Source organism: Neovison vison, chromosome 6, assembly GCF_020171115.1.
Source record: "Neovison vison isolate M4711 chromosome 6, ASM_NN_V1, whole genome shotgun sequence".
In the NCBI taxonomy this organism is placed as follows: Eukaryota; Metazoa; Chordata; class Mammalia; order Carnivora; family Mustelidae; genus Neogale; species Neogale vison.
This window is the reverse complement of record NC_058096.1, coordinates 198,325,766-198,351,037: the sequence shown is the minus strand read 5'-3', so window position 1 is coordinate 198,351,037 and position 25,272 is coordinate 198,325,766. Positions and strand designations below refer to the sequence as shown.

At 36.5% G+C, this 25,272-nt stretch overlaps 1 protein-coding gene and 1 pseudogene across 1 annotated transcript in view; one reads left to right on the top strand and one right to left on the bottom strand.

Annotated features, from left to right (window-relative positions):
• The window catches only part of LOC122909317 (sarcolemma associated protein), a 143,968-nt gene that overhangs the window by 23,074 nt on the left and 95,622 nt on the right, over positions 1-25,272 (top strand).
• On the bottom strand, positions 9,680-17,213 carry LOC122908468 (annotated as a pseudogene).

The window sequence follows — 25,272 nt, the reverse complement described above, 5'->3', positions numbered from 1 at the left end:
GAACAAGGCAGGGGAGAGTTTTTGAGAAGATTATTGTTAACAGCACTCAAATATTACTTTATAAGAAGTCAAAGTAGTTAAAACTGTAGTTAAAACCAGAATAGTGAGTGTGGAAGCTTACTAGAAATGGGTAAAGGGCTGTAAATTTGTGAGTGTTACGGCTCTGAAAGTGCTTGTATAAGTAGATGCAGAGGGTAGTAAGAGCATTTCTAGAAGTGTATGTATACTTCTGTGATGATAATTTTTTCCCCTGCAGTTTTAGTTGTTGCTAATTCCATGGAAACTATGTTGGTTCCCTACTTGGGTGGAGCAGGTGATGTGGTATAAGAAAAGCCTTATAGGTTAAGCATTCCCTATCCAGATAATTTTTCAATAGACTTAAATGTAAGTTGAGATCTTATCGAGTTAAATATAATTTGTGCAAAAGGAACATGAATCACAGATGTCAAAAATGTATCAGAATGTTAAAATGTTATAATTCCACACATTAGAAATTCAGTAGCATAGATGATATTCTCTACTTTTTTGATATTCTGAATTTTTAAAGCTAGGAATTTATCTTTCCATTTATCTTGGTACAAAAAAAGTCTTTTTCTACAAAGTGTGTGTGTGTGTGTGTGTGTGTGTGTGTAGCTGGATATATATCCAGCTCTTACTGTGTCCAAAGTATATAAATGAGAGACTCTTTGAGGACTGCTTAATCTGGGGATGATTGATAGTTACTTTATATTTGGCCAAAATTAAATTTTTAGCATAAAACCTATAATATTTAACAAAAGGATTAAATGTTTTTTTATCTACCCTGATGAATACTTAACTATTAAAGAACGGTTATAGGAACTTATAAACCAAGATTTTAAAAAATGGAACACGGGGGACGCCTGGGTGGCTCAGTTTGTTAAGCCGCTGCCTTCAGCTCAGGTCATGATCCCAGAGTTCTGGGATCGAGTCCCACATCGGGCTCCTTGCTCAGCAGGGAGCCTGCTTCTCTTGCTGCCTCTGCCTGCCACTCTGCCTGCTTGTGTGTACTCTCTCTCTGACAAATAAATAAAATCTTAAAAAAAAAAAAAGTCTGTTTAAAAAAAAAATGGAACATTGATGAAATTTGGATATTTTTACAGTGAGATATATATTTTATGAATTTTCAAATTCTATTACCTAATTTTATGTTGCTTTGGTCAGTTCTTTTCTTTTTTCTTTTTTTAATTATTTATTTATTTAGAGAGAGTGCACATGTGCAGAGAAAGGGGCAGAGGGAGAGGGAGAGAATCTCAAGCAGACTCCCCACTGAGTGTGAAGTCTGACATGGGGCTTGATCTTACAAACTTGAGATCATGACCTAAGCCAAAATCAAGAGTTGTACACTCAACTGACTGAGCCACCCAGATGCCCCTGGTCACTTATTTTCTATTCATATAATTTTATAATAGTTTTTAAATTTTGCATTCTTGTTTTTGTGGTAGGTGCTGAATATGTGACTTTTATTTTTTAGTCTTTGAGAGAGAGAGAGCTAGTGTGACATACATGTGCGGGAGAGAGAGAAGGGGAGAGAGAAAGAAAGAACTTTTATTTTTTTTGAGAGAGAGGGAGACCAGGGTGACAGGGAGGGGCAAAGAGAGAGAGAGGGGGAATCTGAAGCAGGCTTCATGCCCAGTGTGAAAATCATGACGTGAGCTGAAATCAAGAGTTGATTGTTTAACCAACAGAGCCACCCAGGTGTCCCAATATGTAACTTAAAACGTAGTTTTAACATTCAGTAAAAATGAAGATATCAAGCAATTATTATTAAACATGTAAGACTAATAATTGCTCTGAATTTATGCTATATAAAATGAGGTCATGTATGTGGAAATGTTTTTATAAACTAGGTAGTTAGAAATTAAGTGGCTAATTTTGAATACAGGAGAAATATTTAAAATTCACTCTAAATTTAATAGAAAAACATAATTAAGTTACTCTGGAGCAGAGAGGTCAAATGAAATATTTTCAGTTTCATAGAGTTTTATCCATGAATTTAAAGATAATAAAGATGTACTAAGATAATTTTAAAAATACATTTTATGAGTTCTAGGTTGGAAAAAATTTTTTTGAGTGGGAAGGTAGGAAAAACGACTTTGGAAGAATGGCTTTTTTGGGGAGTTTTGGGCCAGTGCAAGTATATAGCAGCAGTCTTACTTTAAAAAAAAAAAAAAGTACCATTTTATTTAGCATGTGTTGCAGTTCTAAACCTTAGTACTCTTTTGCTTGCACAATGTTTTCTCTTGTAGAGTATGTGTGTCAAAACCCAGAATCTGCACTGTCACTTCCTTGTTGTAAACTTGACTCTGCTAGTAAGACAAAATTTCTTAGTGTCTTGAAAAACAGTTTGAGAGCGAAATAAAAGTCAAGGTATGACTGATTTCCTAAGTTATGGCTATTTAAAATTTCATTTCAATATTTTCAAAGAACCATGAAATGAACTCCTATATCAATAGGAAACTCCAAAAACTGCTTAAGTTTTTTGGCATAGCATTTAAATTTACTCAGATTAAGTACCCCCAAATTGTAATTTTAGTTGGTAATGTAGATATCTCATACTTGAACCAATTTTCATTCTTTACTAAACTTGAGAGTTGAAACTCTGTAGAGACATTTCATCTCAAATTTTGCTTGATACTTTAGATTGTAAATAAAAGTACTTAATTGAGGTAAATCTAAAGTAGTATTCAAATGTAAGAAGTATAACAGGACTTTTTAGTGGATTATCTTTTTGTGTGTTCAGAGGGAATTGTTTGGACATGAACTACAGCTTTAATTGCACATCTATTGCCTGCAGGTATCTTGTTTTAAAAAGAAAAGCAAAGTAAACTAGTGACATTTGTAATTTTAACCGTGGAGTACTTTAAGAAACGAAGTTTGTTATAATTGTATTAATTAAATATTTAAATGCAACTTGCTAGTGATATTTTTATACAAAATACCTTTTGTGGGTATTGATTTTAGTCTTTATTTGACAAACCTAGAAACTTGCTATAAGACATTAATGCTTTACAATAGAATGTGGCTTATTTTATTCTCCATGTAAACTTGTAAGTAAAATAGCTGAATTGGTAATTGTTAGAAATTGTCCTCATTTCTTAGGACTTTATTGTAATTTTCTTCTTGTCTATTATCTTGAATTGAAGTCTTTTAAGGTGGGGAGCTTTGTCTTCTCTGCTCGATGATCTAGGTTTAGCTGGTATTGAATAGGTTTTAACAGGGTTTATGTTTTTTTTTCTTAGATCTTGTAGATACTGATTTTTTTGTGTTTGATTTTACTTAAATCGTATCTTTTGTTTTTAGAGGGTTTTATTTTCTGTATCATGTGTTTCTTTAACTTGACTGTGATGAATTCTAAGTGTCTTTTTTTTTTTTTACCGTTTAAATAGTTAATTCTTTAGAAGTCTATGGAGCCATGTATATTTTCCATCATACTGATGATGTAAAAAATAAAGGAAATTTATGACTGTTTAAACATTTAACAGTGACAAAAACCAAACATTTAACAACAACAAGGAAGTTATATAGACTTCCTATCTGCCTCCATTGTGATATTTAACGAGCAATTCTTTCCTTCCCTGAAACTCTAGTTTTACATCTCATATATCTCTGGCTTTTCATCCATTACAATTCCATTTCTAGATGTGTAGAATTCCCTAATCTAGATGTGAATTTCTAAAACAATATGCATAGTATTCTACAGATTTCAAAGTCCTGTTGATTCATTTAGCTGTCATTATTGAGAACTTCCTATGTGCTGAGCACTAGTCTAAACAAAATAAAGTCCCTGGCTCCATGAAACAGACATTCTAGCATGCAGATAACATCATCCATCTTTCATTATAAACTCAGTTTATTTAGGACAAATGGGAGTGAATCTGGCTTATTGACAGGGAATTCAATATAGTTCATCTTGTCCTGTTAATTTGCTGTGTGAGAACAATGTTATATGGCCCCAGAGTATTCTGGTTTAATTTGAATTTTGTCTTCAATTACTAGTGCTCTGCATTTGGTGAAATCTGTACATATATTCTTTAATTTTATAAATTTATATCACATATGTATCTTCTTGACCTCCTCTGTACTACCAGGTAAACCTTTTTTTTTTTTTAATATTTAATTAATTTATTTATTTGACAGATCACTAGTAGGCAGAGAGGCAGGCAGAGAGAGGGGGGGAGCAGGCTCCCCACCAAGTCGAGAGCCTGATGTGGGCTCGATTCCGGGACCCTGAGATCATGACCTGAGCCGAAAGGCAGAGGCTTTAATCCACAAAGCCACCCAGGCACCCCAACCTTACTCTTTTTGAAAGTCATCAGGAAACTGCTTAGATGAGTCATTGAATGATTTTGTTTTGGTGGTTGTTTTTTTGTTTTGTTATTTTCTTTCTACTCTAAAACTCACTTTTCCATTTTCCTCAGTGTGATTTTTTAAAAAAGATTTATTTCTTTGAGAGAGAGAGAGAGAGTGGGAGGGGCAAAGGGAGAGGGAAAGAGAATCTCAATGCTAAGTGTGGAGCCCGACTCAAGGCTCTATCTCAGGACCCTGAGATACGACCTGAGCCAAAACTAAGAGTCAGACACTTAATGATTGTGCCACCCAGGCACCTCCCTCAATTTGATTTTTTTTTTTAAAGATTTTATTTATTTATTTGAGAGAGAGAGAGACAGTGAGAGAGAGCATGAGCGAGGAGAAGGTCAGAGAGCGAAGCAGACTCCCCACAGAGCTGGGAGCCCGATGCGGGACTCGATCCTGGGACTCCAGGATCACGCCCTGAGCCGAAGGCAGTCGTCCAACCAACTGAGCCACCCAGATTTTTAATAGAACTTTTTAAACTTTTGTTTGCATGACTTTGTACTTTTCTAGTTCTTATTTTTTTATAGTTTTTATATTTCTATCTTTATTTCTGTTGTCTGTGGTTTCCATACAGACTTTGTCTTTATTCTTTCAATTTCCCTACCAATTTTCTCAAAATTCAAATATTTATAGTCTTAAAGACCACTTCTAAGAACTTTATTTCAAAATTTATTTATTTATCATCAATTTTATAACCATATTTTTAATTTTAATTTTTTAATGTGTACACTTTAGTGGTTTATAGTGTACAGCTGTTACCACTATTTATTTCCAGAACATTTTTGTTGCCCTCCAAAGAAACTCTGTACCTATTTAGGAATCAGTCTTCATTTCCTCCTCTCCCAGCCAATGGCAACCATTAATCTACTTTCCTCCTCTATAGATTTGCCTATCTGGGACATACTTCATGTAAATGGAATCATATAATGTGGACTTGCGTATCTGGCTTCTTTCAGCATAGTGTTTTCAGAGTTCATCCGTGTTGTAGTATGTATCCATACTCTGTACCTTTTGTGTCAAATAATATTCCATTGTAGGGACATAACACATTGCATTTATGACATTTACTACATACGCAGTTGATGGACATTTGGGTTGTTCCTATTTTTTGGTTATTATGAGTAATATCACTGTGAACTTATATGTACAAGGTTTTGTGTGGACATGTGTTTTTAGTTCTCTTGGTTATATATCTAGGAATAGAATTTCTGGGTCATATTGTAACTCCATATTTAATGTTTTAAGAAATCACCAAATTGTTTTCCAAAGCAGCTGCACTGTTTTACATTTCCATCAGCAGTGTATGAACGTTCAGTTTCTCTACTTGGTCAACAATTTTTATGGTCTTTTTTATTATAGCCATCTAGTGTGAAGTGATAGCTCACCGTGATTTTGATTTGCATATCTCTAATACTAATGATGTTGTGTGCATCTTTTCATGTATTACTTTTTTTTTTTTGAGAAATGTTCATATCCTTGGCCACTTAAAAAATTAGGTTATTTATCTTTTTATTGCTGAGTCATATATTCTAGATATAATTCCCTTATTAGTTGAGTGATTTGCAAATATTTTCCCCATTCTATAGATTGTTTAGCTGGTGCCCTTTTTTGTTATTACAGTAAAATATGTATTACATAAAATTTACTATATTTTTTTAGCATTTTCAGTGTACAATTCAGAATTCAGTGGAATTAAATACATTCACAATGTTGTGCAACCATCACCTTTATTCATTTCCAGAATTTTTCTGTCTTCCCAGATGGAAACTCTGTACCTATTAAACAATATCTCCCCTTCTTATCTCCCCCAGCCCCTGATAATTGCTGTTTCTTCTTTGTAGCTCTATGAATTTGCCTATTGTGGGTGCCTCATGTAAGTGGAATGATGTAATTTTTGTCCTCATGGTGTCTTTTATAGCACAGAAGTTTTTAATTTTGATGAAGTTCAACTTAACTTATTTTTATATTTGAAGTAATTTTTAATCTTAAAATTCTTAAAATCCTTAAAATTCTTCATTTATATTGTCATTTGTGCTTTTGATGTCATATCTAAGATGCTATTGCCTAATCCAAGGTCATCATTATTTTAATCATTTTTAAGTACTCTCTTACTTGGCTCTTTCATCCATATTCAGAACATCAGTAAAACAACTAATAATAAAACCTGATCAGTTGGTGGTGTGCCTGGGTGGCTCAGTGGGTTAAAGCCTCTGCCTTCGGCTCAGGTCATGATCGCAGGGTCCTGGGATCGAGCCCCACATCAGGCTCTCTTGCTCTGCAGGGAGCCTGCTTCCTCCTCTCTCTCTCTCTCTCTCTGCCTGCCTCTCTGCCTACTTGTGATCTCTGTCAAATAAATAAATAAAATCTTTAAAAAAACAAAAAACAAAAAAACCCCCAAAAACCTGATAAGTTGCATCAGGTTTTATGAGAAGGGTTTATTAAATAATCTCTTTTAAAATATTTAGATTAGGGGCTCCTGGGTGGCTCACTTGGTTAAGTGTCTAACTCTTGATCTCAGCTCAGGTCTTGATCTCAGCATCATGAATTCAAGCCCCATGTTGGGCTCCACAATGGGCACTGAGCCTACTCTAAAATAGAATAGAATATGGGGCGCCTGGATGGCTCAGTGGGTTAAGCCTCTGCTTTCGGTTCGGGTCATGGTCTCAGGATCCTGGATCGAGCCTCGTGTTGGGCTCTCTGCTTGGCGGGGAGCCTGCTTCCCCCTCTCTCTGCCTGCTTGTGATCTCGCTCTCTGTGTGTCAAATAAATAAATAATCTTTTTAAAAAAATAGACTAGAATAGAATAAAATGTCTAGATAAGGATAGTGGGTTTCAGATTTTAGCATCTCCTGGGATGCTTACCTAGAACTACAGGTTTATCAGAGGGTTTTTGTACATTTGTAGTAAACTTCTAGGAGACTTCATTATATTGAAAAAGAATAGAATTAAAATAGGCCAGCATAGTAATTAAGAGTTTGGGTCCTGGAACTTGACTACCTGGGTGTGAATCCTGGCTGTCACTTTCTAGCTGCATGATCTTGGGCAAGTCACTTGTTCTCTCTGGATATTCATTCCCTCTCTTATTGGGCCTCTTGCTCTCTCTTGCTTTTGCAAGGATTAAACAAGCAAATATCTGCAAAGGGCCTAGTGAATTTGGCAATAGTTTAACCATGTACATGTTAGATATTGTCATACCCTTTAAACTTTAGTAGTGTCATTTCTAGGGACTTAATCTAAGAACATTATCAGAGATGTTGCATAAAGATGTAGGTGTAACAGTTTCATCACAGAAATTAATTGCAGGAATTTACCATATATAGTCTAAATCAATGAAATTTATGAAGTGTCATTTGGTATTTAGTCATATTTTCAAAAAATATTTAATGCCATGAAAAATAATGTAAGTGAAAAAGACAGTTACATATATAGCTGTATATAAAGGATATCTCTAAACTTCTTTGAAAATAGGAGTCAGGGAGGCAGAGTGTTGGTCTTACATTGTATATAAAGAAATATGTTAAACCGTTGTAGTGGTTATTTTTGGAACCTGGGAGGAGTGAATTTAATTTTCCTCCATACTTTATTGAACTCTCCTACCTTCAACATAAGTACTTTATATTCAGAAGAATAAGGGGATAAGAATGAAAGTTGTATTTTTTTTAAGATTTTATTTATTTATCAGAGAGAGAGAGGGAAAGAGAGCGAGCACAGGCAGACAGAATGGCAGGCAGAGGCAGAGGGGGAAGCAGGCTCCCCGCCGAGCAAGGAGCCCGATGCGGGACTCGATCCCAGGACCCTGGGACCATGACCCGAGCCGAAGGCAGCTGCTCAACCAACTGAGCCACCCAGGCATCCCTGAAAGTTGTATTTTGATACATTTTTTCTTAGATCTTTAGAAACTCTCCCCTACTCTGTAGGGTTGTAGCTATAGTAGACAGTCCACTTACAGAAGTCATTATTTCAGTGTTAGAGAACAAATTAGTTGAGTGATATTGCCAGGAAGTGAAAGGCAAGAGTTTGACTTCCATAGTTGAGGGATATCGTTTGTTACTTAAAACAGGTATTCGAGGATATTTTCCTCTAATTATAATAATTTTTATTTATAAAACATACCTAGCTAATTCCCATAGCAGGAGAAAAGTGCTGTGTCTTGATAGACAAAATCAGCTCAAGACAGCTTTGTGACTAACAGAAGAGGGGAGAGTTCTTTTTGCTTAGGGATTGGATTTTATTTTAAGATGAGTTCTTTGTCTAAGCACAGATATGAGACAGTTCCCACCCTACATGTCAAATATCTTATTCTGTCTTCCCTGAGATTTAACTCAATCCCTTCACATTCCCCAAGTGTATACTTTTATAACTTCTGCTACTTGGTTCTTATTATTACATAGTGTTTATATTTCTCCCTCCATATTTCTCTTCCTGAGTGCAAGAACTTGTGAACTTTTCCTTTAAACATTTTGAGCTATGTTTTTGTGTTTAGATTTGTTTCAGTTAAAAAACCAATTTTTTCATATAGAAGGGACAGGTAACATCTGTGGGACGTAGGAAAGAAGTTGTACTTTTCACTGCACCACTGGACCTTTGGAATCATTACATTTCTTCCCAAAATTTTAACCCTAATTTTATCGCATGGTATAAATATTCATAAAATTTTTGTTTGTTTTATGGGGTTTATTCCTTTAAAGTTGAGACCACAAATTTCTTAAAGTTGACCATGAATATTCCATTGAAGGCATAATGATTTTTTATAGTCTTCCTTTACAGTCTTCCTCTAAATGATCCCCTTAAACTTGATTCACTGATTTGCACCATAAGCCTTTTTTTTTTTTTTAAGATTTTTATTTATGTATTTGAGAGAGAGAGAAAGCAAGCATGAGCAAGGGCAGGGAGAAGCAGATGGAGAGGGAGAGGCAGATTCCCTGCTGATCAGGGAGCCCGATGTGGGACTCGATCCCAGGACCCCGGGATCATGACCTGAGCCAAAAGCAGATGCTTAACCAACTGAGCCACCCAGGCACCCCTTGCACCATAAACTTTAAAAGGTGGATTATTGGGGCACCTGGGTGGCTCAGTCACTTAAGCATCAGACTCTGGTTTTGGCTCAGATCATGATCTCAGGGTTGTGGGATTGAGCCCCAAGTCAGGCTCCACACTCAGTATGGTGTATGCTTGAGAATCTCTCTCTCCCTCTCTGTTTGACCCTCCTCCAGCTTGTGTGCTTGTGTGTGCATTCTCTCTCTCTCTCTCTCTCACAAATAAAAAATAAATTAATAAATATTTAAAAGGTGGATTGTTGCTGCAGGTAGGATGTCTTGATTCTTTTAAAGTTTGTTCATAATCAACTGTTGCAACTAGACTGTATTTTCAATTTCTTTACCTACCTCAACATCAGTTTCCTTTAATTCTTCTACATTGACAGTATTGGTGTCTACTATTCTATCTTTGAGAAGCATAATGAGGTCACTCTTCTTGAATTTCTTCTTGTGTGTGACAACTGACTCCAGGATCACTCATACTGTGTCCTTTGATATTGGTGAGTCTGCAGCTCCGTCAGCATGGCCCCCTGTACAGATCTATAATAAGCAGCTGCAATCTTTGTTGCTTCCTGGACACATAAAACATACATTCCATCTGCTCTTAGCCCAGGAATAAAATTGTCTCTCTTGTAGTAATCAGTGCTGGCTGCTGCTCTCTCAGCAGATGCTCCCATTCCATAGCAGTTATTCTTACGGATGAAAATAAACAGTGATTTCCACAAAACTGCCATATCGTAATTTTCAAATATAAAGACAAGCAGAACTCCTCTTTTCCATTGTGTTTATAGGCTAGACCAATACCAGCACTCAGGGAACCAGATCTCTGATGATGCCATTGCCCCAGGAGCAGTTCTTAGTGTATATGTGCATCGATCCTTCTTTTTCTTCAGTACAACCTTCTCTTTGTCCTATAAACTCTGCAGATGTCTGGGACAGAAGATCCACAAGTAAAGTTGAAGCAATGAGCCCAGTAAAAGTGAGATAAGATGGTCCATAATATTTATCCAATCTCAAGTTCCCCACAACCTTCCTGACATTTCACAAGTGACAAAAACCAGGAATAATGTTCTATTAATGCTCTTGGTGAATAGTCTGTATCATCCTATATTATCTGACTCCCTCTTCCCTGCTGAACACTGTTGTGATAGGAGGGACCTCTTTTAACCCATGAAGATCACATTTCTTGATTTCAAATGTAGCATCATTTTCAAAGTAACAGGATATGCCACTAGTAAGCACTCTGCTAGCTGTGACTGACAGGAAATGGTGAGTATCTTCCTCTTGAGTGCAGGCTGTGGTGGTAGCTGTTGGTGATGATGTCCTTCTCTATTCTGGACTATAGGCCCACAAACATTTTTTTAAGGGTATATAATATTTGTGAATGGGCTGTAATTTTCTTAACCATTCTTCCGCTGGTGAATAATTATGTAACTACATAGTTTCCATTTTTTGAAAGTGTTATAATTTTTGCTTTGCTGAATATCTTTTACACTTAGATCTTTATTCATCTTTCTTCTTTAAACTGAATTTTTAGAAGTAAATCACAAGGCAAATTTTAAGGGGCTCCTTGGTGGCTAGTTGGCTATGCATCTGCCTTCGGCTTGGGTCGTGATTCTGGGGCCCGGGGATTGAGCCCCGTGTCACTTTTCCCTCTCCCTCTGCCCCTCCCCCTGCTCGTGTGCTTGCTCTCTCTCTCCTTCTCTTTCTCTCAAATAAATAAATAAATGAAATATTAAAAAAAAAAAAAAGGCACATTTTAAGAGCTCCCTTGATATACTTTGTCAAACTGCTTTCCAGACAGGTTGTGCCAATTAATACTCCCATGATCAACTTGTGGAAATGTTTCTCTATGTCACTCTCGGAGGCACCGAATATTTATTAAGATACTTCCTGTTATTTTTATCATTAACAAATTGAATCCCTTAAATTTTTATACTTCAGGGTTATTGAATATGTATATATGTATATTTATTCTTCTTATCCTTCCTTTGTTCATTGGCTTTTCAAAAACAGTCTTATTAAAGTATGGTTTACACTCCATAAAATTCTGCCATTTTAAATGTAAGTTAAGTCTGCTTTAAGTTAAAGATTTTTAATAAATCTGTAGTTTTGCAGCCATCACCATAACCTAGCTGTGAAACATTTTCATCACCTAAAAATTTCTCTTTGGCCTATTTGCTTTCAGTCTTTGGTCCTACACCCAGCTTTAGGCAACCACTTTCTATCTCTGTAAATTTGCATACTCTAGAAATATCAAAAAACCAAAGTCATATGCAGTCCTTTGTGAATGGCTTCTTTCACTTAGCATTGTGTTTTTGAGCTACATCTATGTTGTAGAATATATTAGTAGTTCATTTTATTTTTATTGCTGATACATCTTATATATTCAGTAATTGATAGGCATTTGGTTTGTTTCCAACTTTTGGTTATTATAAACAGTGCTACTAGGAACATTTGTATAGGTTTCTCTGTGTCTTTCACTTTTTTTGGGTAGAGACCTAAGAACCCATTAAATTTCACATCATTACTTTGCCACAGAAAATTTTTTTTAATAGTAGCACTAGATTTGAGAAGAAACACAGTTATATGATATTAAAGAATTAAAGTGGAATGATTGGCATAGGTAAATGAAAAGTTCAAGACCTGTAGTATGACTATGTAATAATGGAAAACACTTCAGGATTTTTTGGTAGATGAGCAACTACCAGAACCTAAAGCCAAGTGAAGGCAAATAAAATCAATGGGCAACTAAATAAACATTGAAAACTTTGGTTCCATGAAAAATGAGAAAAATGGAAATGGAGCATCATTTACATTCATTATGAGAGAAAAATGAGAATATGTCACATATAAAATGCCTTTTTTAATATAAAAGAAGGCCATCAAGACTATTCTAGATAAACAGACCAACAAAACAAGCAGTTCTTTCATTCAAGATAAATATACTTAGCAAATAAACATTCATTCTTGCTAGTGATCACAGAAATAAATATTTTACAAATAGATTATTTTAAGTTAGCGAAATTGATAGTGCTAGAAAGGGTATGGTAGTGATGTTGCTTCGTATTTTGATCTAATTCACATGCAAAGCACCGTGGCAAGCCTATCTGTCTATATCTTTGGAATATTAGGATTCTGAGGTAATTTTCATTTTAGCTTCCTTGAATGTAATTAAAAGATTTTAATAGTAAATTACTAAGAGAGGGAATAAATCAAAAGATAAAAAAAACAGCTGCGGATTTTTCCCATGTGCTGCAGTTGAGTCCGGTTGTGCTTTCCTCTCCACTCGGTGTCTGTGACTCATTCCAACTCTGGAGGCACTAACCCAATGCAGCTTTTTTTCTTTCTGGCCAAGAGAGCGCATGTTTGCTCTGCTGTATCTGAATCCTGCTTTTACAGCTTTGGCTAAATCCTGGATCCAGTTGTTCTTTAATCCAATGACTCACACCTTGGGAGTTCTCCACCCCACTCCAAGAGAAAAATGCTATAAACTTTCCCGTTAGTAGTAAATCTGTCACGTTCTTTCTGCATTTTACCGATTTTGCTTTAGGCACTCATATGCAAATGTACTTCTGTTTATTTTTATTTATTTATTTATTTATTTTAGTTCCTGTGGAGTTCTTCTGTATGGGTGGGACCAAACACTTGTGTTACTCCCAGTTAGTACACTATAGTACAGTTATCCAACAATAAGTGATTTTTTAGTTTGACAGATTGACTCCCTAAAAGTGATAAAATCAAGAAATGGAAGTTGCTCCTTGCTCTATTTATTTTCCCCCCTGCATCTTTCAAGTTATTTTTTTTCCCACATCAAAAATTCTTTCCATTTCTGATGTTTTTATTGCACTGATAATATTTTCCCCTAATTACTAACATTATAGGTGTCCTATCATCTGTGCTTATAAATACTTTTCCATGTTATATAAGTTTATAAGATTTTTATATTGTTAGTTGAATTTATGTGAAGTCATAAGTAAAATATTTAACAGTCAAGAAGTTAGGAATGATAAAAAGCAAAACAAAAATTCTTAATTGTTTTATTATGCTTGACAGTGATTTTGGTTTATTATATTATAATAATATATTATAATATATTATTATATATTACCAATTTTCTGTATATAGAACAACCATAAATACTCTTCTACTACAACTGGAAATAGTCTTTTCCTGTAGGTAGTGGTGTAGCTGTGTTTAGTCTCTTTATGCATTTCCATTCAAATTAGCTTGACTGCTTAAGGATCTCAGAAAGAGAGGGCCCTGTAGGTTCTATTAATTTTTGAAAAACTAATGCAACAGGATCAAAAAATTCAGACTGTTATGTGATTTGACTTCTTGATCTCTGATTTCTGCCAGCTTACTTAGGTCGCTTACAGCGTCTCTTGTTGCAATGGGAGAGGTATATTTCCCTGGCCTCTTGGATGTTTCTTTCCCTGATTGTTCTTGTACTTTTCTGACTGTCCTATCTGATATTCTTCAAGCATTATCTTCACTAATTTCTCTGTAAATGCTTGTGTCCCTAAAAAGTTCAGTCATTCTTTTCCCTAATTGTTACTTTTGAATCATCTCATACATCACTGTAATTTTAATAACCACTCAAATGCTGATGCCTTTCAAATATCTTGAGCCTGAAGGTCCGAGTTTTCTATCTTCTGCCTGCTTACATTTACTCACTTGGATGTCTTACAGAGACTCCAAAAGTAGTAGACCCCAAACTGAAATGAATCATTCACTCACCCCCCACCTCAAATATTTCCAAATATAGATAATGGTATTATCATCTGCCCAATAACCCACACTAGAAACTGCTACCTTCAACACTGAGCCCATAGGATCTATCACTACACCCCTTATACTACTAATGCTGCCCTAGTTTAGAACCTTGTTATTTCTTTATTTTGGTAGCCTCATAACTGGGCTTCCTGCCTCCAGTCTTATACCCCTCAAGCCATTCTCTTCCCATGTGCATAGTCAGTTTGATCTCAGTACTTTTTTTTTTTTTTTAAAGATTTTATTTATTCATTTGACAGACAGAGATCACAAGTAGGCAGAGAAGCAGGCAGAGAGAGAGGAGGAAGCAGGCTCCCTGCTGAGCAGAGAGCCCAATGCGGGGCTCGATCCCAGGACCCTGGGATCATGACCTGAGCTGAAAGCAGAGGCTTTAACCCACTGAGCCACCCAGGCGCCCCAGTACTTTCCTTTTTAAACCCTATAGTGGCAAGTCGCCTATCATTATACAATAAAGTTTGTTCTGCTATGTATGTCTTAAAAGGCTTGGTAACTGCTTACCTCTCCAGCCTCAGTCCTGTGCTTCACATGCCAGGCTCCCTCCACAGCATCCCCCACCCGCACCCCATGTTTCTTACTTCTTCTCTTTGCTTACTGTGTTTCAGTCCCCTCTCTACTCATCTTGACTCACTCGTCTTCATGACTCAGGTGGACAGCTCCTTTAGAAAGCCACTTCTGAATCCTCAGGGTGCCCTTCCTGCCTACTGGATTATTCTTGTTAGTATATGAAACTGCAGTTTTGCTCTTATTTAAAGAAAAAATTTCTTCACTTTCCCTTCTACCTATTACTCATTTTTTTGGTAAGTTTTTTTAATTGAGGTATAATTGACATACAACATTATTTTCAGGTATGCAACATGATGAGTCTGTATTTATATATGTTGGGAAGTGATCACCACAATAAGACTAGTTAACATCCATCATCATACATAGTTACAGAATTTTTTTCTTTTGATGAGAACTCTTACGACCTACTCTTCTACCAACATTCACATATGCAATATAGTATTACAACCATAGTCATTATGCTGTACATTACATCCCTGTGACATATTTATTTCATAATCAGAATTTTTTATGTTTTGATACCCTTCACCCATTTCTCCTGACCCCCAGTCCCTGCCCCAGCAACCACCAGTCTGTTCTATCTATGAGTTTGTTTTTTTAGATCCCACATGTAAGTGAGATCATGTGGTATTTGTCTTTCTCTGATTTATTTCACTTAGCATAATACCCTCAAGATCAATATATGTTGGGGCACCTGGGTGGCTCAGTGGGTTAAAGCCTCTGCTTTTAGCTCAGGTCATGATCCCAGGGTCCTGGGATCGAGCCCCACATCCGGCTCTCTGCTCGGCAGGGAGCTTGCTTCCTCCTATCTCTCTGTCTGCCTCTCTGCCTACTTGTGATCTCTGTCTGTCAAATAAATAAATAAAATCTTAAAAAAAATCAATCTATGTTGTCATCATTGGCAAAATTTCATTCTTTAATGGCTGAATAATATTCCATGGTGTGTGTGTGTGTATGTGTGTGTGTGTGTGTGTGTGACATTTTCTTTATCCATTCATCCGTCAGCGGACACTAGGTTGTCTCCATATCTTGGCCATTGTAAATAATGCTGCAGTGAACATGGGGGGTATATATATCCTTTTGAGTTAATGTTTTCATTTTCCTCAGGTAAATACCCAGAAGTGGAATTCCTGGATCATATGGTAGTTCTATTTTTTAGTTTTTTTGAGGAACTTCCATACCATTTTCTGTAGTGGCTGTACCAAATCACATTCCCACCAGTGGTTCACAGGGATCTGTTTTCTCTGCATCCTCCCCAACACATTATTTCTTGTCTTTTTGATAATAGTTATTTCAACAGGTATGAGGTAAATACCTCTTTGTGGTTTTGATTTATATTTCTCTGATGATTAGTGATGTTGAACATCTTCTCATGCACCTGTTAGACATCTGTATGTCTTCTTTGGAAAAATGTCTGTTGAGATCCTCTGCCCTTTTTTTAATCAGATTGTTTTTTTTTTTTTGTCTTGTGTTGAATGAGTTCTTTATATATTTTGGATATTTACCCCTTATTAGATAAATGATTTGCAAATATTTTCTCTCATTCAGTAGGTTGCCTTTTTTGTTGATGGTTTTCTTGGCTGTGCATGTTCATTTCTTTGTTTCTCTTTAGAGCACAACTTTTTTTTTTTTTTTAAGATTTTACTCATTTGAGAGAGAGAGAGCATGAACAGAAGGTTGAGGGAGAGGGAGAAGCAGACTCCCCCACTGAGGCGGGAGTCTGACTTGGGGCTCCATCCCAAGACCCAGAGATCATGACCTGAGCCGAAGGCTTAGCTTAACCATCTGAGCTACCCAGGCACCCCTACAGCAAAACTTCTTAAAAGACTTGTCTATATGTGTGGTTTCTTACTCCTCTCATTCATTTTCTCTTGAATCATTCTGGTCAGCTTTCTTTTCTTTTCTTTTTTTTTAAGAGAGGGAAAGAGAGAGGTTGAGGGAGGAGGGGCAGAGGAAGAGGAAGAGAGAGAATCATAAGCAGGCTGCACGCCCAGCACGGAGCTCAGTGAGGAACGCTGAGATCATGACCTGAACTGAACTCAGGAGTCAGGCACTTAACCTACGGAGACGCTTAACCTACAGAGCCACCCAAGCTTTCATTCATAAGTACCTTTCATTCACTGCTACTTCCGTATAGTTATTGTCAAGGTCATCACTGGCTTCCTGGTTGCTCTTCTAGTGGTCAGTTTTTGTTTTCATTTTTGTTTTTCTTACTTGATTTTTAAGCATTATTTGACGAAGTTGATTTCTCTGACATTCTTGGAAGACATCATTCCCATAGCCTTGGGGACACACCACTTTCCCTTGGTTCTTCTCATATTTCACTGGCCAACTTTTAAATTTCTTTCGGTTGGTCTTTTTCTCCCTGACCTGTAAATTTTGGATTACTCCAAAGCTCTGTCGCTGGTCTTCTTGTCTGACTTCTTGTTGTCTTGGTGATATCATCCTGTCTCTTGACTTCATATTCTTTGTATTTGCTGATGACAGTCAAATTTTTATCTCAAGCCCAGACTTCTTACCCAAACTGTAAACTCATATCCAACTGTTTTTTTGACATTTCCACCTGATGTCTAACAGATACCTCAAATTTAATATGTCCAAAGTCGAAGTCCTAACCCCTCCTTCAACTCATTAGAAAACAAAACAAGAAACAAAAAACAAAATGTCTCACCTTCAGCCTTTCAGGCTTTCATAGAGGCAACTGCATCCTCATAAATTGCTTGGGTTAAAAACTTTGGTATTGCCCTTGGCCCCTTTCATATTGTATACCCAATCTGTTAGGAAATTTTATGCTCTACAAATTGCATTTCATGTAAGTGCTGTATTGTATAAAAGGTTAATGTTACGTTTTTCAGTTTTGCAACACTTTTTTATTTTAAGGGTAGGAATCCTGAAAACCGTGGTTTTACCAGGTCTCTTAGTTTGAATTACCCCAGGTAAAGAATTCTGGTGGGCTGCTAAAGCTATTCCAGAACTGAATCCTTTAATATGAAAGAACAAAAAGGAAGTAAGCTGCAAAAACTCTTAAGTACAGTTCAGAAGTCAGTGATTTTACCTCCGACGTCTCTTCTTCACATGTGCAAGATGATGACTAGTTTACTAACCCTTTTGAATTCCCTTTTGAATTTATTGAACTTCGTTCCCTTTGATCTCCCTTGATTGTTTTCTTTCTGGCAGATTCTGTTTTTGTATGTTTTTGTCTCATGTTGTTAAGTGTGTATCCCTGGGTTTTTTTTTTTTTTTTCCTTTTCATCTTCCTTTCACTCTCTTCCACTGACTATAATGTGGAATTGAAAATTTGCTAGGCTAATTTTTTTTTTAAGATTTTATTTATTTATTTGACAGAGAGAGATCACAAGTAGGCAGAGAGGCAGGCAGAGAGAGAGAGGAGGAAGCAGGCTCCCTGCTGAGCAGAGAGCCCGATGCGGGGCTCAATCCCAGGACCCTGAGATCATGACCTGAGCCGAAGGCAGCAGCTTAAGCCACTGAGACACCCAGGCGCCCTTGCTAGAATAATTTAATAAAATTTTATATCTTTCTTAATTTTAAAGTTTAAGTATTTAGGATTTCTTTTTGTGGAGATAAGCACTGTGAACATTTTATATACATTCTTTCAGATTTTTGTTTTCTAATGGTATGTTACCATTAGAATGTATCTAATTATATTTAATTAGTATATATAATTATTTTTGTGAAAGTATATATCATTTTTCTAAAAAGGGATCACTGTATATATCATGATATATTTTAATTTCAGTACCAGTAACTCTACTTCATTTTTTGATGATTGTGATATTGTGATTGTGATGTCTGATATTTTATCAGATCAGCATAATGTAGTTTGGTTAGGCTTTAGCTGTTTCCAGTTTTTAATTTCTATTAACCTTGCTTAGTGAACATGCTTATGCATTTGCTATTGTAAGTGTGTGTGTGAATATTTCAGTGCTTCTATAGGTTAGATTTCTGGATGTAGAATTGAGTATAAGCATTAACAATCTTCATAGGTATTGTTAAATCATTTTCCAAAACGGTTGTAGCAGTTTATATTCTCATGCCCAGTATTTGAGACTGCTATTTCTCCACATTCTTGCCAGAGTCAAACAAAACACTAGTTTTAATTTTTGTCAAACTGATATTGACCACTCTGTTAATTCCCCATCTTCCTGAGCTTTTTAGGTCTTTGAGAGTTTTGGAGTTTCATGCTTATTTACCCCTTCCTATACATGTTTCTCTCTCTCTCTCTTTATTTTATTTTTTAAAGAGATTTTTATTTATTTGAGAGAGTGAATGTGAGGCAGTGGGGTGGGGATGCCAGGGAGAGGGGCAGAGTGAGAGGGAGAGAGAGAGACTCCCAAGCAGACTCCCGACTTGAGCGTAGAGCCGAATGTGGGACTCAATCCATGACCCTGAGATCAGGAGTCAGACTCGAAACTGACTGAGACACCTCCCCTCTCTCTTTTTATTTTATTTTATTTTTTTTTTAAAGATTTTATTTATTTATTTGACAGACAGAGATCACAAGCAGGCTGAGAGATAGGCAGAGAGAGAGGGAGGAAGCAGGCTCCCTGCGGAGGAGAGAGCCCGATGCGGGGCTCGATCCCAGGACCCTGGGATCATGACCTGAGCCGAAGGCAGAGGCTTTAACCCACTGAGCCACCCAGGCACCCCCCCCCTCTCTTTTTAAACAGAAAATTAAAATAGTATAGAAAGGTGTAATGGGGAGACCGACCTCTCTGCCCTGGTAGTTTAAATAGGTGGCATTTTGAGTTTTGAAATGAGTGAATTACAGTCTTCTATTTGCATTACTCTATGACTTGACTGTGTTTCCAGCCCTGTTACTCAAGGCCAGGAGTTAGTAGGGCTCGTATTTAGAAATGGAACTGATTTATTCATAAGTTAGTTCACAATGTTAATTGAACTATATGTAGATTGCCAATGTATATAATATTTTCTACATGTATTTATGTATACCTGAGAGTAGTAATTTCCTTTAGATTTAACTTTGATTAGGAAATTCCCTGATTCATATTGTGATATATGTTTTGCATTTTTCATAAAATGTTTTTACCTTGTGCTGTGAGACAAAGGTTTAGCTGCTTTCCTTCTCTGCACAGGTTGTGGTTATTTATGGTAATATTCACATGTAATAAGGCAGTGACATTCTATTTTTAACACCTGTAAGTGTTAGAGTTCAGCTGTTACTGATCTATTTATATCTCTATCAGCTGCTTACTATTTGGTTAATTGGCAAAGAACTTTATTTATTTATTTTAAAGATTTTATTTATTTATTTGACAGACAGAAATCACAAGCAGGCAGAGAAGCAGGCAGAGAGCGAGGAAGGGAAGCAGGCTCCCTGCTGAGCAGAGAGCCCAACGTGGGGCTCCATCCCAGGACCCTGGGATCATGACCTGAGCCAAAGGCAGAAGCTTTACCCCACTGAGCCACCCAGGCACCCCAAAGAACTTTATTTTTAAGAACTTTAACCAATAAAAGAAAGTCTTGTGTAAGTTCCTTTGGCTAAAGAAAGTAAAAATAACTACATATTTATGCATAGTCTGTGAATTAAATCATAATAGTTGCCATTTGTTTATTTTTTAAAGCTTAAATATGATTTTATAGATATATATTTTTTTCCTCCCATTCGATTAGTATGTAAAAGTACTGTGCCTGGTGCTTTACATGCTTAGCATAATTTAACCTTTACAGCAAACACTCTGAGCTAGGTACTTATATTATCCTCAATTTATAAATAAGGATTTTTTATAAGTACCTTTTTATAACTAAAGGGTGGCTCAGAAAGGTTAAGTAACACTGAGTAATACTCAAGGTCACACAGTAAGTTAGGTGATAGAGGTGGAATTCAAACCTTTAATGTAATGCTCTCTTTTATATAGCGTGTTGTTATTTGGATGTAATACTGCTTGGCCTGTCCTGTGTAAAATCAAAACTTTTTTTTTTTTTTAATTTTTATTTATTTATTTGACAGAGAGAAATCACAAGTAGACAGAGAGGCAGGCAGAGAGAGAGAGAGGGAAGCAGGCTCCCTGCTGAGCAGAGAGCCCGATGCGGGACTCGATCCCAGGACCCTGAGATCATGACCTGAGCCGAAGGCAGCGGCTTAACCCACTGAGCCACCCAGGCGCCCCAAAATCAAAACTTTTTAGCCTCCATGTAGAGTATGAATTATTTAATGTATTTGTTCTACATTTTAAAAAACCATATGTGACTTTTGCCTGTGGGAGCTTTCTGAAAGGCAATGAATGTTATAGATTAGAAAAGATGGAATAATGGTGTTATTCCAAGTGTGATTTGGACATGAAGTTTTGGGAGTTAGCTGCTTAACTTAGAATAAAGCCTTGAGTCTCTAGTCGTTTATTTAGTGAGAAATGTTATCTGGGAGAGAAATCTTATTTGTTAAAGTGTTTAAACTGGGTATCAGAAAGAAAAGGAGGCTTTTAACAAGTGAAGAGTGTGAGTGGGTGGAAGCAAGGGCTCTTGAGGTCCAAGAACAGCATAAACAAACACACGGAGGCTTGGGACTTGGGTGGGGAATTGCTAGTAGTTAAGCAAGGCTGGAATGGGTAACACTTTTTTTTTTTTTTTTTAAGTAGGCTCAACATCCAATGTGGGGCTTGAACTCGAAGCCAGCCAGGTGCCCCTGGAATGGTTGATACTTTTAGGGAGAGTGGAAGTTCAGATTAAACTGATTGATGTCTTTTTGAAACTTATCACAGCTCTTGGATTTGATTTTGAAGACAGTAGAGGTTCAGCAGCCCTTTTGTAAACAGGGATCAGGTTTGCATTTTAGGAAAAAACTCTAGCATCAGTGTAAAGTTCTATTTATTCTGTACTTCGGAATAATAAAACATGTGTCTTAAGATTGTTGTAAAGATTAAGTGAAAGAATGCATGGAAAGTAGTTTATCCAAGCACATTGTAAGCACTCAAAAACTTGTGATTATTTTATATTATGTGGTATTCTTTTGATACTATTGAGTAGTGAACTCTCCTTTATTTGGCCTTGCTCTGTAGTTGAAATTTCTATATAGCTGAATTCTGGATATAAACCTGTTACCTTTCATGTAGTGGAAGAAATCAATGATCCTTTTCAAAGTAAACTTCACACTCACAAGCACTCCCTCTCTCTCTCCCTCTCTGTACTGTCTTAAATAAATACTATCTTTAAAGAGAATGAAGAGACATGATTAAAGACCAAGGTGTTCTAAACATTATAATTCTATGCCGAGGCACCTGCTCAGTTGGAAGAGCATGTGACTTTTGATCTTGGGGTTTTGAGTTTGAACCCCATATTGGGTGTAGAGATTACTTAAAAATCAAATCTTTAAAAAAATTATATGCCAGGGGGCGCCTGGGTGGCTCAGTGGGTTAAGCCGCTGCCTTCGGCTCAGGTCATGATCTCAGGGTCCTGGGATTGAGTCCCGCGTCGGGCTCTCTGCTCAGCGGGGAGCCTGCTTCCTCCTCTCTCTCTCTGCCTGCCTCTCTGCCTACTTGTGATCTCTGTCAAATAAATAAATAAAATATTAAAAAAAAAATTATATGCCAGTCTGAGTGGTTGTGCCTAAAGGATGGAAAAAGCCATTGTGGTTATGTTCATTACCTTATTAAGCATTATTAAAATCTATAAATGGGGGTGCCTGGGTGGCTAACTCAGTTAGGCATCAGCCTTCTGGTCAGGTCATGATCCCAGGGTCCTGGGATGGCATCCTGCATCTGGTTCCTGCTGCTCCCCCTGCTTGTGTGCTCTCTCTCTCTCTGACAAATAAATAAATAAAATCTTTAAATAAGATAAAAATCTAAATAAAAAGCTAGGAATGTTCTTTTGGGGAGTAGATATGCTATTTTATCTTTTAACATTTCCATTGAATTTGTTTGCCAAATTAAGTGTCTTATGTGGGCAGTTTTTTTTAAATTTCTAAGTAAGATCTAGATTCCTGTATTTTGCCAATTTTGCCAGTCTTTAATGGAAACCTTTTTTTAGTTTCTTTCTCTCCCCAACCTCTTAGTGACTATATAAATTATGTGAGCTGTCCTTAGACTGAGCCTATTGTGTGCATTATTAAATAATGTAAGCCTCCATCTTTTAAACCTAGTGACCTTGCTCATTATTTCCCACAAATGTGATCACAATGGTTTACTTTTGTGGCTGTTATTCTATGAGGAGGTTTTTAACTATTAGAGATAGAGTGGGAGTGCAATTATTTTGTTGTTTCAACTGATCTCAGGATGTTTAAAGTAACATTTTTGAGGAAAATAATGACCTAAAAAGTATAGTCAGAGTATTGAATATTTAAAATATCACAATATCCCATTGTTCTATCTCTACTATGCTAAAATACATGTTGGTTTTTTTTTTTAAGATTTTATTTATTTGAGAGAAGGAGAGAGACCGTGAGCAGGAGTTGGGGGAGGGGCAGAGGGTAAGGGAAAAGCAGACTCCCCACTGAGCAGGGAACTGGAGGATGTGGGGCTTGATCTCAGGACCCTGGGATCAGGACCTGAACTAAAGGCAGATGCTAACCTGACTGAGTCTCCCAGGCACCCATGGTAATTTTTATAAATACCTACTTTTATATATTTTTAAAGATTTTATTTATTTATTTTAGAGAGAGAGCTGGCATGAGGGAAGGGCAGAGGGAGAGGGACAAGCAGACTCTGTGCTCAGTGGAGCCCAATGTGGGACTCAGTCTCATGACCCTGAGACCATAACCTGAGGTGAAAGCAAGAGTTAATGCTTAACCAATGGCACCACCCAGATGCCCCAAGACCCACTTATTTTAAACATTGAAATAAAATATTTGATACTCTATGAAGTAATTGGAGGCTTCTTAGGGTCTAAAAAATTGAGTTTGGGATCAGTATCTGTTCTTTAATATCAGTAACCTTAAGTAGGGACCTTAAAGTTGAATGCATCTTGATGGGATTAACCAGAGAGGGGAAAATAACCAGGATTTGCTTGTTAACCTATCAGTTTTAGGATTCGGGAAATAGGTTAATCTTTTTTGGATTAGTTGGAATTTGGTGTAGGCTTTCAATAGCCTCACCTCTCAAAACTAATATGATGATATATTTATTTTGTATCTTGCCGAGCTTCAGAAATTTAATTTGCTTTGTCCTGAATTCTCAGTGAAGGATTGTCGCAATTTGCATATTTAAGGGTGTAGTCATTCTAGTTTCATTTTGTATGTTTTATAATGTTCCCATTTAATTTAAAAATTTTTGTTCCTTCCTACCTTCTCTATGTTTATTCTTCATAGTCTTATCTCTGTTCCTGTGTAGAGAGATAGAAATAATTTTTTCTTTCTCCTTTTTCTCTTTTGTGAGCTGTCTCTGTAAGAAATTGTACAATGAGTGTGTCTGGAACATCACTTGAAGATGGAAAAAGTCTTGGCAGATTCATAACATTGCAAGACCTTTGGGTGGACAAGTTCATTCTGATTTACATGTGAGATTTCATTTTGTTGGAGAACATTTGCCCCTTTTCTATAGGTTTTCCTATAGTATATAAATAAAACATATAAATAAAACTTTTTATTTCCCCCTTCAGTGGCACAGCTTAAAAAATTCAGCCTCTGAAACATGTGGTTCTTTGCTAATTAGGAAGCCAAAAAGGTTATATAAACAAAAAATATATAAAATACAGAAACAAACAAATTCATATAAAACATACATGATGTATTCTAAGAAATAGCTAAATTATTGGTGACAAAAAATATGTGCCATGGATCTCCCTATTTCTAGTTACTCCCACTGCAGATCATCCTACACACAGCTGCTAAGTTATCAGAGCTGTTAGAATAATCTTCCTAAAACAATATTTGCATCAAATCCTTCAGTAGTGGCTTCTCTTGAGAAACCTCAACTATTTGTACAGTATGGAAGGCCCTCTCTTACAGCTTCACTTTATCTTATATTTCCCCACTTCTTCCGTTGTTTGGTTTTTGTTACCCTTTGGGGCTGGGCATTAACTATATATAAATGTACTGCAATACCTGTTCCTCCTCCACCTCCTTGTTTTCCTTGCCTTTCTTTTAGATCACCACCCTTACTTATAAGTGCCTTCTTAGCAACTAACTGTGCCTAACTGTTCTTTTCAGCAGCCTCTCAGGATTTGGGTACTTAATTCATATTCTGCTAACTTATTCTCAGTGTAGAGGTATTCTAATTTGATTTTATGGGTGTGCATTCTCTCCAAGACAGGTGCCAAGTAAATGATTTGCCTTAATGGTGGAGTTGAAATTTATAATAATTATGAAATAATAAATAATAATAATAAATTCTTCTTTTTTAAAATTTTTTATTTTTTATAAACATATATTTTTATCCCCAGGGGTACAGGTCTGTGAATCGCCAGGTTTACACACTTCACAGCACTCACCAAAGCACATACCCTCCCCAATGTCCATAACCCCACCCCCCTTCTCCCAACCCTCCTCTCTTATTATTCTAATTGCTTCAGGAAAACTTCATAAACAAAGTGATAT